The sequence below is a fragment of the Spinacia oleracea genome, chromosome 3 (assembly GCF_020520425.1).
Source record: "Spinacia oleracea cultivar Varoflay chromosome 3, BTI_SOV_V1, whole genome shotgun sequence".
In the NCBI taxonomy this organism is placed as follows: Eukaryota; Viridiplantae; Streptophyta; class Magnoliopsida; order Caryophyllales; family Amaranthaceae; genus Spinacia; species Spinacia oleracea.
Genome location: NC_079489.1, coordinates 58153426 through 58168679, shown reverse-complemented (window position 1 = coordinate 58168679; position 15254 = coordinate 58153426).

Here is a 15254-nt window from a genome sequence, read left to right as displayed (position 1 = left end):
GCTATGATTGTCTGTTTATTTGATCAGTTGAACTCTGAAACCGAGGAACACCTCTGGACATAATAAGGATGACAACTCTTACCTTATGTTCAAGAGCAAGCATCGAGCGACAAAGGAATTAGGAAACGCACACTTGTCCCTAAGGACAAGTGGGAGACTGAAGGAAATAATGCCCTTGGTCCAAGTATGCATTCTATGTTAAGTCTAATAAATGCGGTTCAGTATTAATTAACAAGTTAATAATTCAGTGAGATCAAGTGAGCTGAATGCCTAGCTAGAGGCCGCTTCAGTTCAAGTGGAATTAATGATATTAATCCACAGCTTACTCTTGACTGAACCCGTAGGGTCACACAAATAGTACGTAAACGGATCAAGTATTTAATGGCATTAAATACTCTATCTATGGATATTCGGAATCGACGGATCTTGGTTTCAGTGGGAGCTGAGATCGTCACAGGCAAGAAATGAATACTCCGGAAACGATGATATTACCGGAAACGGAAATATGGATCGTATCGGAAATATAAATATTATCCAAGTCGTAGATGTTGCCGGAAACGGAAACATGGTACGTATCGGAAAATATTATCGGAAATGGAAATATTACCAGAATCGGAAATATTGCCGGAAACGGAAATATTGTCAGAATCGGAAATATTACCGGAATCGGAAAATAATTCCGGAAACGGAAATATTAAATATTTGTTCGAAACGGAAATTAATTCCGGAATCGAAAATGTTAAATATTGTTCGTATCGGAAATGAATTCCGGAATCGGAAATTTAATCGGAAGCGTATCGTACGAATAAGCATCGGACGAAGCCTGCCGGACGAGGGCCCAGCACGAAGCCAGGCCATCGCCCAGCAAGCCAAGCGCGCCGCACAAACAGCCACGCCAGGCCCAGCGCAAGGCCAGGCCCAGCAGGCCGTGGCAGCGCGCACAGCGCGCGCAGCGCGCGCGGGAGCTGCGTGGGCTTGCAGCTCGCGCAGGCCTCGCTGCGTGGGCTGCTGCTCGCACGCACGCATGGGCGGCCCATCGAGGCTGCCGTGTGTGTGTGCGTAAGTGTTTGTGTTCGTGCACGTTTCCTAAAACATGCAGAGTTCGGTTAATGATTAAATTCCTAATTCTATTTGATAAATTAATTAAAATTAGAGTTCTTGTAGGATTCTAGGTTTAATTAATTTGTATCTGAATAGGATTTCGATTCCCTTTCCATACCCCTATAAATATGAGGCTAGGGCTCACAATTTATAACGAGTTTCAAAGTATTCAAAAGTGAGTTTTTTGAGAGAAAATTAAAACACACATCTTGCTCATAAAAGTGCCGAAATTTTCTAGTACCTTAAGGGCGATTCTAGTTGGTCAATCTTAAGGCGGATCCGGACGTACTGTGGACTATCTACGGAGGGACGACACTTGGAGTCCTAAAGACTTGTTCTTGTTCGGTTCGGGCGCAGCTAGGGAGGGCACGCAACAAAGAGTATGCATCTAAATTATGCTATATGATTATGTGTAAATAATATGTTGTCCTGGGTTAATGGTTGTTTCCGCATGATTTATGTAATATCATATGTATCATAACCTAACAGTATTGTATCAAATAAAATGTAACAATTTTTTTTGTATTCCTCTACATTTCATAATTTCTCACCGAAGCCTGTAAAAGGTTGCAGAATAATGGCATATTTTTCCTCAATCCAAAAATAGAAAAGTTAGCCACAGATGGAACTACCGTATGATTTATAGGGTAAATGCAGAAATAAAAGTCCATAACCCTTCTCTTGCAGGACAGAAAATGAGGTATCTCTCAAGTTAATTAGATTTGCTACCAGTGAACTAAATACAATTCAACAACAATTATCCTAACTTGCAACAACCAGATGGTTGTATGTCCATTGAATAATACTATCACAGTGAGTTGACAATCCTATGCTATCCCTTTGAGATAACACTTATGTTTTGTTATTTGAAAATTAAGTCAGTTACACAAATGCTCAATCATTACGGTAGACAGCCAGAACTTTCCTTACCATCTTTCCTTGTCTTGACTCTGAAGCAGCATTTCTAATAGATAATAAGCAACGTCAAGACTCTAAAGAAAAAGGAGACAATTCTTACGGAGATATCACATTTCCTTTTTTTCCTGCCACTGGAGCAACGTCTGGAAACTGCAGATAAGGCACACCACTATAAGAACAAATGGAATAACTAATAGAACCAGGGCTGATAGAATAAATCAACGCAAATTATGTAAGTATGTCTGTATACAGGAAGAAACAAGTGAGCTTAACAAAAAAGATACAACCCTAACCAGGATTGACAGAGATAGCTGAAATGAGAGGTCCATAAACTCTTCTGGTCGAAATCCTTATTTTCCCTTCACCAAACCAGTTAAATGGGATCTCCAAAGTATTATTTGTCATACTTGAATAAAACACTATGACTGTTGGCTTTTGAGCCCCATGAGCCTAGCTTATCTTCAATGTTGAAATACTTCAGCACTAATATATCCTGCAGACAATCTTAACATCAGGCCTTCTGCACTTATTTATCCTACAGATAATTGAACTAACGACCTGCAACTCTTGCTCAATTACTACTTTGTTTCTTGCACCCAAAATTGCACAACTTAATATCACGACTCTCCTCTGAATCTCCAACTCCCACACACAGAAAATCTCCATCACCAAATCAAAGAAAGAACGCCCAAAGCCCATCCATAATCCACCTAAGTCCACTCTTTTCCCAACCGCAAACTGCTAGTGGGCACCTTTTGAGGGCATGAAGACCACAATATTAACCAACACCACAAATACTATAGTTCTTGCCAAAAGTAGGGATCCTCGTCAATGTTATTAGGATCACGATCCGGATCGTAGAATCGTACGATCCTACGATCCAGAATTTTCAAAACGATCTGGATCGGTGCTATAATCGCAAATACTCCAGGATCGTATATAGGATCGTTCAGGATCGTATAGAATCGGTGGGATCGTATAGAATCGCGATCCCACCACCGATTCTACCGATCTTGCTTTTGGTCGTTGAAATGAAGCCCAATTAAAAACTAAGTGTTTGAAGCCCACTTGAGACAAAAAAAACCTTTCGTGAGATTTGATTCCCTAACTTCATCTTCTCCTTCTCGCAGCTACTGTTCCTCTTCTTCTCGAATTGAAGCTCGCTGCTCAGCTGTTCTTGCTCGAATTGAAGCTCGCTTCTCAACCTGCTCCCTCGACTTTGATGCCCACGCTGCTACTATACCTCTACGGCTCTTCTTCTTTAATTGAAGCTCGCTGCTCAGTCCATACAAGGTAATTTCTTTTGCCATTTTTCTTCATTTTTTCTTTCAATTTGAGTACTGATACTTTCAATTGATTTGGTGATTTTTATGAATTGATTTTCGAAATTTGAATTTGATTTATGTATAAAATTTGTATACTTTAATTTTCGAAATTTTAATTTGATTTATCATTTATGTATTCAATTCGAAAATTACAGCAGTGTAATGGTGAATGCAAATTGATTTATGTATTTAAATTTGAAAATTGCAACAGAAAACAGTTTAATTTGTTATATGTAAATTCGAAAATTGTTGGCTTAATAAGGCAGGACTGCAGGAGGGTGAATTGTCTTTAGAATTGTGAATTTATTGTGAATTTGTTGATGCTTTCTTCTTGCAAAGACTCAGCCTTAATAAGGCATATGATAATGATAATTGTTGTGACTTTTTTGTGAGTTGCTTGTGATCGATAATTGGAGACTTGGAGTTGCTTAACAACACTCTGAAATCTGAATGTCTGATACTCTGAAATTTTGAATGCCTCTGTGATAAGTTTCTTAATTAGTAGTACGTGATCGTGAATTGGTGACCAATGATTGACTTCTTGGTGATAAATGCTTAGATATTAGTAGTATATGATGGTGAATTGGTGATCAATGATTACAATATTGCATATTTACAGGTTCTAGAATATGGCAAGTTCAACCAAAAAAAGGAAAAATGCTCCGGGAACTAGATCAGACCCAGGATGGGAACATGGCATAGAGGTGGATAAAAGCACTAGGAAAGTGAGGTGCATATATTGCAGTATTGTGTGTTCTGGTGGTATTTCCAGGCTAAAACATCACTTAGCTGGCACTCACCTTAATGTTGAACCTTGCCTTCAAGCCCCTGATGATGTTAAAGAAGAAATGAGAGCTTTATTACATCATAGTGAACAAGAAGCAACAAAGAAGAAAAAGAAATATTCTGATATTGGTGAGGATGATGAATACAAAACTGAAGTGCACCAAGCAGCCAATGCTTCTCAACAAAAGGGTAAGGGACCTATAGATTCTTATGTGACTTTAAAGAGGAGTTCAGTACAAACCACTCTTAATCAAAGGTACAAAAGAGAAGAAAGAGATGAAGTTTGCCAACAAATTGCACGGTTTTTCTATACTAGTGCTATTCATTTTAATGCTGCCAATAATCCATAGTTCGTTTTGATGGCCGAAAAGATTGCAAAGTATGGAATTGGATTGAAGCCGCCAAGTTATCATAAGATTAGGGTGCCTCTTTTTAATAAGGAAGTAGCTAGTGTAATTGATATGCTTGAAGAATTTAAAGTTGAATGGAAGCAAACAGGTTGCACTATCATGTCAGATGGCTGGAGTGATAGAAAGAGAAGGTCAATTTGTAATTTTCTAGTGAATAGCCCCAAAGGTTATGTGTTCTTATCTTCTGTTGACACATCTGATATCTCTAAAACAACAGATAAAGTGTTAGAAATGCTAGATGCCGTTGTAGGAAAGGTAGGAGAGGAAAATGTGGTGAAAATTGTGACTGATAATGCCGCAAACTACAAAGCTGTTGGAGAGTTGTTAATGGAAAAGAGGACAAAATTGTTTTGGACTCCATGTGCTGCTTATTGTGTAGATTGTTAGGTTATGATACATATGACATTACATAGATCATGCGGAAATAACCATTAACCCAGGACAACATATTATTTACACATAATCATATAGCATAATTTAGATGCATACTCTTTGTTGCGTGCCCTCCCTAGCTGCGCCCGAACCGAACAAGAACAAGTCTTTAGGACTCCAAGTGTCGTCCCTCCGTAGATAGTCCACAGTACGTCCGGATCCGCCTTAAGATTGACCAACTAGAATCGCCCTTAAGGTACTAGAAAATTTCGGCACTTTTATGAGCAAGATGTGTGTTTTAATTTTCTCTCAAAAAACTCACTTTTGAATACTTTGAAACTTGTTATAAATTGTGAGCCCTAGCCTCATATTTATAGGGGTATGGAAAGGGAATCGAAATCCTATTCAGATACAAATTAATTAAACCTAGAATCCTACAAGAACTCTAATTTTAATTAATTTATCAAATAGAATTAGGAATTTAATCATTAACCGAACTCTGCATGTTTTAGGAAACATGCACGAACACAAACACTTGCACACACAGCACGGCTGCCACGATGGGCCCCATGCGTGCGCGCGAGCAGCAGCCCACGCAGCGCCCGCGCGCGCTGCGCGCTGCGCGTGCTGTGCGCGCTGCGCAGCCTGCTGGGCCTGGCCTGGCGCTGGGCCTGGCGTGGCTGTTTGTGCGGCGCGCTTGGCTTGCTGGGCGATTGCCTGGCTTCGTACTGGGCCTCGTCCGGCAGGCCTCGTCCGATTCTTATTCGTACGATGCGCTTCCGATTAAATTTTCCGATTCCGAAATTCATTTCCGATACGAACAATATTTAATATTTCCGATTCCGGAATTAATTTCCGTTTCGAACAAATATTTAATATTTCCGTTTCCGGAATTATTTTCCGATTCCGGTAATATTTCCGATTCTGACAATATTTCCGTTTCCGGCAATATTTCCGATTCTGGCAATATTTCCATTTCCGATAATATTTTCCGATACGAACCATGTTTCCGTTTCCGGCAACATCTACGACTTGGATAATATTTATATTTCCGATACGATCCATATTTCCGTTTCCGGCAATATCATCGTTTCCGGAGTATTCATTTCTTGCCTGTGACGATCTTAGCTCCCACTGAAACCAAGATCCGTCGGTTCCGAATATTCATAGATGGAGTATTTAATGCCATTAAATACTTGATCCGTTTACGTACTATTTGTGTGACCCTACGGGTTCAGTCAAGAGTAAGCTGTGGATTAATATCATTAATTCCACTTGAACTGAAGCGGCCTCTAGCTAGGCATTCAGCTCACTTGATCTCACTGAATTATTAACTTGTTAATTAATACTGAACCGCATTTATTAGACTTAACATAGAATGCATACTTGGACCAAGGGCATTATTTCCTTCAGTCTCCCACTTGTCCTTACGGACAAGTGTGCATTTCCTAATTCCTTTGTCGCTCGATGCTTGCTCTTGAACATAAGGTAAGAGTTGTCATCCTTATTACGTCCAGAGGTGTTCCTCGATTTCAGAGTTCAACTGATCAAATAAACAGATAATCATAGCCTATGATTCATCCGAGCACGGCCATGCATTTCACAGTTTCTAGCTCTCCGAGTGGCCTTGTACAACTTTTAAGCATCTCATCCCGATTTATGGGAGGACAATCCCAATCTTGCGATCTTGAGATTAGACTTCGTTTGATAGGTGATTACCTGAGCGTTGCCTTTATAGCCTCCTTTTAGGGTGCGACGGTTGGTCAACGTCAAAGCAACCAGTTCTCAAACAAGTAATCTCAAATCACTCAGGTATTGAGGATTTAGTGTCTAATAATTTAATGAAATTTACTTATGACAGACTTTCATCTCTTACAGTAAAGTTTCATAGGTCTTGTCCGATACTAGTCTTCCCAAAGTAAGTATCTATGCAAATGATTATGACATTGCCATGTCCACATAGTTCAAGAAACAGAACTACTAGTCATCTTGCATTCTAATCGTCTAATGTTTTCTATGCGTCCAATTTTATAGAAAACTCCGACTAGGGACCATTTTCAACTTTTGACATTCAAGTTCACTTGATAGACATTTCTTAGTCACAGGACTGGTCCTGACAGTCTATCCTGAATATATCGTCAAATTTGAAGGGACTCATCATTTAATACTAAACCAAGATTAAATGGAATATGAAAATACCTTTCATATATGATAAATGTTCAACCCCATTGTTTTACAACCATGGGCCTCAAACCCATCTTTAAAATAGTTCATGGAATTCAAAGCTATGCTTGATTTCCAGTGCTACAGCGTGAGTGTTGCTTCTCACTTGTTGCATAGGTTTAGTTATCATGCTTTGCCAATCTTAATATCCTTTTCATCGAATGTTCTTCGAGATATGATGATAAGATCTTTTCGAGTTTGTTTATTATGCGATCTAGTCTTTCTTACTTTGATGGTGGTTCTACGCATTTTGCAATGAAGAGCCATCAAGTTAGCAGACATGTGATCCACCAAAGTTCAATGAAGAACTCATTAATATAAACAACTCTGTTTTATTGCTTCTTAGGCAATAAGTACTTTTACTTCAACTGTTTAGGTTGCTAGTGATGCTTTGTTTGGATTTACTTATCCAAGCAGTTCACAGACATGTGGAAGACTTTCCAGCTGTATCTTAGAACATAGAAATTAATATTTTAATTTCCCACGCAACAACTCATGGTCTCCAATCCATGTTGCCATTTCAAAACACGATGCTCTATAGCTCGTCCTTATCAATGATTAACTCCAAAGGGTCTTGCTTGATCCTTTGCCAGTGTTTATGCGTGTAGCATCAATATTTAGCATATCTTTATTTCCTTGAATCAAGAACTATTCCTATGTACCTTTTCAAGTACCATAAGTATTCTTGATCTCAATCTAGTTGATCTTCACTTAGATCAATAGAGATTGGTATATGTTCGTCATGCCTAAAGTCATACGATACATTTTTGGCGATCCTCATATTATATCATACATGATAAATTCTTTTGTAGAATAATTCCCAATTGAATTCTATTCATGTAACTTTAGCTCATTCAATTTCAGTAGATACTGAATCCAGCTAAATTCTTTGACATATAATATAGGTGAAGAATCTCATTAGATTCTTTGATGTTAACTTAGTAAATGCTTATACATAGTTCAAACATCCTTTACTTAGATTTATTCACATGGGTCGAATATCTCCAATGGAGACTTTCGTGTTTGATTTAGTAAATGCCATTACTTAATCCAAAATAATATCATAAGATCTTTGTAAATAGATCTTAATACCCAGTATGTACTAAGTTTCGCCCTGGTCCATTATTGATGAATAATTTCAAATCTAAGTCATTAGCATTTGAATGTTATTTCACAATAGAGAGATATGTGTGTGATACACATAGGACCAATTAAGTTTTAAGTACTCCCACTAAACTTCTTATATATCTATAAGAATCATGTATATTTTATGAAACTAAAATACTTATTAGTTTCACTAAAATACAGTTCCAATTCCCAATTGCTTGCTTAAATCTGTACTTAGATTTTATAAGCTAGCTTTCCTTTTCAAGCATTTATTTGGATCCACAAACTCTATGACATACCATGTACATATTGTATTCCATCATTTGATTGAGGAATACGTTTTGTCATCCAATTGCCATATGTACCAATATGCAATCATTGCTTGAATTATAGACTTAAGCATTACGATTTTGCATGAGGTTTCAACACAATCCATGCCATGAATTTGCTTGTAACCTTTAGCAACTAATCTAGCTTTGTGTGTGAACACAATTCCATGTTTGATGGTTTTTATCCTTAAAACAAACTTGCAACCAATAGGTGTGAAACTATTCTTGCAAATCAACAAAATTTCAATTTTGTCATCAAAACATTGAGTATGTTTTATGGCCTCTAACCATTTAAAACATTTGAGTCTATATATAGCCTCTAACCATTTTAGGGAATCTGGGTTTCGTCATAGCTTTCTTACAAGTCACAAACTCATTAATCTACATGATAATAGTTTGACTGCAAGTTGTAGGTTTCTTCACTATTTAATAGAAGAATCTCATAGTTTCATTGACCTGATCTCTATGTTTCTTCACTATCTAATAGAAGAATCTCATAGTTTCAGTGACTTGAATTCTATGCCTACTTGGGTATAGAACATCAAACAATAGAATATCAATAGCCACTTGAAAGTCCTTTGAATATTCTGTTCTCCTTGAAACACTTGTAAAGTCTTCTAAGAGATATCTATTCTTTAAAGCCACTTCTAAAGTCCTTAAAGAATAAGTTCGGATTTTCTGAAGCACTTCGAAAAGCCTCCGGAATGTCCGTTTATGTTTGTTGTTCGCCTCGAAAACTTTCGAGGTCTATTTTCTCCCACTTGTCATTTTGGAAACGAATCTCCAAAAGGACATTATTTCGAGCAAACAAACATTATGTTCTCAAAAATTCGTGGTAGAAACAATACCCTTGTGTCTCATTTGAATAAATCACAATGAAACATATATCTATACTTGGACCTTAGTTTGTTGAATAACAAACACTAAGCTCCCACTGAGTTTAAGAACTCTTTAGATATATTATGAAAAGATATTCTGAAATTACTTTTCAATAGCTTTGACGAATTTGGTTTAGTTTGGTGGTAGTTGAGCATTTTGTTTTAGAAATTATAGGAAAAGTCTTTATGATCCATCATTGATTGAATCAAGTACTAATCGACTTCGATCATTCCAACTTAGATATGCCATATCTTATGGAGCTAGATTGTGAAATTACAACACACAATCATTGATGATCATATTTGGTCTCAAGTAATCATCAACATGATCTAACCTAGATCTTTATGATTTCTTACCAAGTGGATTTTATACTTCTGAATCTTTGAACTAGCCAAACAGATTCAACTTATATCACATTTGAGTAAATAAACCTATATTCACTCAAATCCATGTGAAATAATAAAGTCATAAAATCTTTCTTTAGCTTTGAACTCTATCGTCTAGGCGTTCTAACAATAGTTCATATCTTTTGTTACTTTCAACAAGTAAGACTAGCTTGTCTTAAGTTGATCTAGAAATTAACCAACTTTCAAAAGTCCATTAAAATAGAGCTTTTGAATGTTAACTTGTTGATATGGTCTAAGCAACAATGCCAAAGATTAGTGGAACTCAAATCAAGGGGTTGATTTGAACCTAGTAAAGTTCTTTAAAGAGTTGTTTGTTTTAATCAAGCATATTGACTCAACCTGTAATTGACCATTTCATTCAAATAAACAAACATTGTTTTTGTTTTTCTTGAATGTGAGTCTTTCTGTGTTTGAAGCAGAAATTTAGGTATGCTGATTATGGAACAAAATAGCCATTAAGTTCCAGCCTTTGAAAGGACTTAAAACAAACTAGATGACCCTACAACTAATGTAGCATTGCCATGCTTCATTTCCCACTTGTAGGTCATTAGTGTATCCTAGCTTCCATTGTTTGAGTTATTACCGAAGTAAGAACCTCAAGCGGTATATGATACCAAGGAAGTTTGATTGCTAGGTCACTTCTCTTTAAACATAAATTTATAGGTAGAAACGGAATCGTAAATTCCTTTCATTTGTTCCTCGTTTTCCTTATTTCTTGTATCCTTTCTTATAGTCTTAAGAATTGAATTCTTTAGTGTTGACTTTTATACTTTGTTAGACATGTCCAATGTCACCAACAAGGTTCTTTACCATTTTAATTTATGTTGAATATTTTGTTTCAACTAGATAATCTTACCAGAAGTTTCTAAAGTTCTCTAAGCATCGATCTATTCGAATGTCTAGGGACTAGACTCATTCGAGAATTAAATGGACAAAGATATTAGGTTGTTAACCATTGGTAAAGCTGAGCGTATTAAACTCAATGCTTTATGATCTCAAAACTACATTGTATTTTGAATTCACAATCACCAATCGGTTTGCCATTCGATTTTGATTCTCGAAAACAACCATAAAAGTCGATATAAGAAACGTACATTTTAAATTGCTCATTTTCTCTCATTTCCGTGAATCGTTCTTGGATTCACTACCAATCGAGGAAATTTACTGTTACCTTTCTAAAAGGATTTATTGCAGTGCAAGATATTTAATTATAAACAATAATTAAAACATATATTGAAGCATGCAAAGTCTAAACATTTATCATGAGTAATAACTTGAAAATGAAAGCAATCATGCAATTTAAACAAGTCATTAGCATTTTATTCGAATTATGTGTTCCGGCAGGTGTGAATAAAATGATTCCAAGATCCTAAAACCATTGAAGAATTAAGCACAGTTTGTCGACTCAATCCTAAAACATCTTAGGTAAGCAAAAGCCTTTTGCTAATAGTCTAGAAACTACTCTTGGTTGATAGGTACGTCTAAGAACTTGTTAGGTAAACCTATCGATTTTGCCACGACATAAAAGGACTCCTTACTTATATCGTTGAGTTTCACCAAAACTAACATGTACTCACAATTTATTTGTGTACCTTGCCCCTTTAGGACCAATAAGTAACACCTCGCTGAGCGAAAACTATTACTAGATTGATGTAAAGGATATCCAAGCAAGTGTATATTTTGGCATGGCACCTTTTAACTCAATTTTTAAGTTTGGAACTTAAGGCTCTTACTATGTTGGTTAGATTTTAAGTGAACTAAAATCCTTAATCATGCAACATAATCAAGCTTTTGATCTCATGCATTTTAAGACATATTTAAAAGCAATAAATAACTTAAAACATGCATAAGATATTTGTGATCTAGTATGGCCCGACTTCATCTTGAAGCTTTAACTTCAAAGTCCGTCTTGAAAATCTCCGTGGGAGGCACCATTTTCTTCAAATAGGATAAGCTATAACTAATTACAACTATTTGATGGTACGCAGACCATATTTGAATTGAAAAATAACTTTGGTACTTTAGACCAATTACATTCAAATTAATGGTACGCAGACCATATTTTCTATCCTATTTGGGCCATACTAGTCACTTCATAACCTGCAAAACAGTACATATACAATATATACCATTCACCCATTCATTATCATGAATGGCCCACTTAGCTAGTTAGTAAAACACATTATGCATCACGTAAATATTTGCAGCAATTAATCAAGGGCACCAATAATCTACCAATTATTCAGTCCTTATTAATTCTAATCAAGTTGTTTTAACCTTAAGGATTTGTAGACCTAATCAAGAGTTTATGACTAAAAAGCGCTCCCACTTAAACCAATAAATTCATATGCTTTACTAATTTTAAACATAAAAATGTATTTCTAGTCTAACCGGAAACATACAAATTTAATTAAAATTTAAAGCTCATATAAATTTATAATTGAATCCAAAAAGTTTAATTTAATTTCAGTCGTATTTAAATTAATTCATGATTTTAATTTTAGTAAAATAATTAGAATAAATAAAATTTATTATAATTACAATATTCAAAATTAAAATCCAAGAAAATAATTTAAATTATTAATTTTAAAATTAATTAAAATTACGTGAACTGAAATTTTCAAATTAAACATTCAAAACGATCTTTAATCGTAACGCAAACACCCTACGCGTTGCACGCCCATGGGCCGCACGCACACAGCCATTGCTGGCCATGTGCGCGCAGCCCATGCGCTCGTCGCATAGCTGCTGCATCCCCATCGCAAGCCTCCGCACGCATTGGTGCTCGCTGCGCGCGCCAGCGCTCATCGCACGCGAGCTATCGCTCGCAGTGCGCGCGCGACATCGCTCGCTGGGCGCGCGACATCGCTCGCTGGGCGCGCGAGCCATCGCTCGCTGGGCGGGCGACATCGCTCGCTGTGCGCGCGAGCAATGCTGGCTGTGCGCGCGAGTCCTCGCTCGTTGTGCGCGCGAGCAATGCTGGCTGTGCGCGCGAGTCCTCGCTCGTTGTGCGCGCGAGCAATGCTGGGCGCAGCGCTCGTGGCACGCGAGCTTGCGCTCGCTGCGTGCGAGGCTGCGCGCTCTTGTGCGAGGCAGCGCGCGTTGTGGCGCAGCTCGCTTGCTGCCCACACGCGACTGCCTTGGCTCGCCCTTCGCCCATGCCCATTCGTCCATTGCTCGTGGCACACGACACAAGGCAGGGCTGCTGCCTTGTGCTCGTGCACTACGCCCTTGCTCATTGCATTCGTGCCGCACGGGCGACGAGCTCCCTTGCTCGTCGTCGCATGCCCGCATTATACAACACCCCTTAAGGGTAACACGAAGCGTCCATTGCTTCGTGCGTGCAAGTTTTATGAACGAATCGCATAAAAATTTAAAATTTATATTTAAAATTAATGACAAATTAATAAATAATATTAATTTCATAATTTTAGGGCGAAAAATCGAAATTTTATTATCCAATTGATTTCCGATTGTTATGGATTCAAGTCTAGGTCATAAAAATTTAAAATTTATCATAAATTTACAATTTTTATGGTGGTTTTTAATCATAGGTTTCTAATTAAATTACAATTAATTATGAAAATCAAATTAATTCTAAATTATTCTAATTTTCAACAAATTAATCATAATTACAAATTAGATTGCATAATTAACAAGACTAGGCATTCAAACTTGTTAAACATATGCAGTAGGTCAATCAAAAATTCAAGATTTATCAACAAGAATCGCAAATATTTAATTTAACATCTTAAATTTACGAAATTTTGCATTCGAAAAACTAAAACCTTCGAAAAGTCATAGTTGGCCTTCGAATTTGAGAATTCTGGGTTCGGCAGAAAAATAATATTTTTGTCAAAATTTTAGAATGTCTTTTACATGCGGAATTGACACAAAAATCACTCAATTCGGATGAGTAACGAAGAAACTGCCGAAAAACTGCGTACGTATAATTAAATAAACGCAATTTGCAATTAATTAACAATTACGAAAATTAATCACCCCTTTTAATTCTTGCAAATTTGTAATATTTAACCATGTTCATGCAATTTAGATTATGAAAATAATAAGGGGCTCGTGATACCACTGTTAGGTTATGATACATATGACATTACATAGATCATGCGGAAACAACCATTAACCCAGGACAACATATTATTTACACATAATCATATAGCATAATTTAGATGCATACTCTTTGTTGCGTGCCCTCCCTAGCTGCGCCCGAACCGAACAAGAACAAGTCTTTAGGACTCCAAGTGTCGTCCCTCCGTAGATAGTCCACAGTACGTCCGGATCCGCCTTAAGATTGACCAACTAGAATCGCCCTTAAGGTACTAGAAAATTTCGGCACTTTTATGAGCAAGATGTGTGTTTTAATTTTCTCTCAAAAAACTTACTTTTGAATACTTTGAAACTTGTTATAAATTGTGAGCCCTAGCCTCATATTTATAGGGGTATGGAAAGGGAATCGAAATCCTATTCAGATACAAATTAATTAAACCTAGAATCCTACAAGAACTCTAATTTTAATTAATTTATCAAATAGAATTAGGAATTTAATCATTAACCGAACTCTGCATGTTTTAGGAAACGTGCACGAACACAAACACTTGCACACACACGCACGGCTGCCACGATGGGCCCCATGCGTGCGCGCGAGCAGCAGCCCACGCAGCGCCCGCGCGCGTTGCGCGCTGCGCGTGCTGTGCGCGCTGTGCGCGCTGCGCAGCCTGCTGGGCCTGGCCTTGCGCTGGGCCTGGCGTGGCTGTTTGTGCGGCGCTTGGCTTGCTGGGCGATTGCCTGGCTTCGTGCTGGGCCTCATCCGGCAGGCCTCGTCCGATTCTTATTCGTACGATGCGCTTCCGATTAAATTTTCCGATTCCGGAATTCATTTCCGATACGAACAATATTTAATATTTCCGATTCCGGAATTAATTTCCGTTTCGAACAAATATTTAATATTTCCGTTTCCGGAATTATTTTCCGATTCCGGTAATATTTCCGATTCTGACAATATTTCCGTTTCCGGCAATATTTCCGATTCTGGCAATATTTCCATTTCCGATAATATTTTCCGATACGTACCATGTTTCCGTTTCCGGCAACATCTACGACTTGGATAATATTTATATTTCCGATACGATCCATATTTCCGTTTCCGGCAATATCATCGTTTCCGGAGTATTCATTTCTTGCCTGTGACGATCTTAGCTCCCACTGAAACCAAGATCCGTCGGTTCCGAATATTCATAGATGGAGTATTTAATGCCATTAAATACTTGATCCGTTTACGTACTATTTGTGTGACCCTACGGGTTCAGTCAAGAGTAAGCTGTGGATTAATATCATTAATTCCACTTGAACTGAAGCGGCCTCTAGCTAGGCATTCAGCTC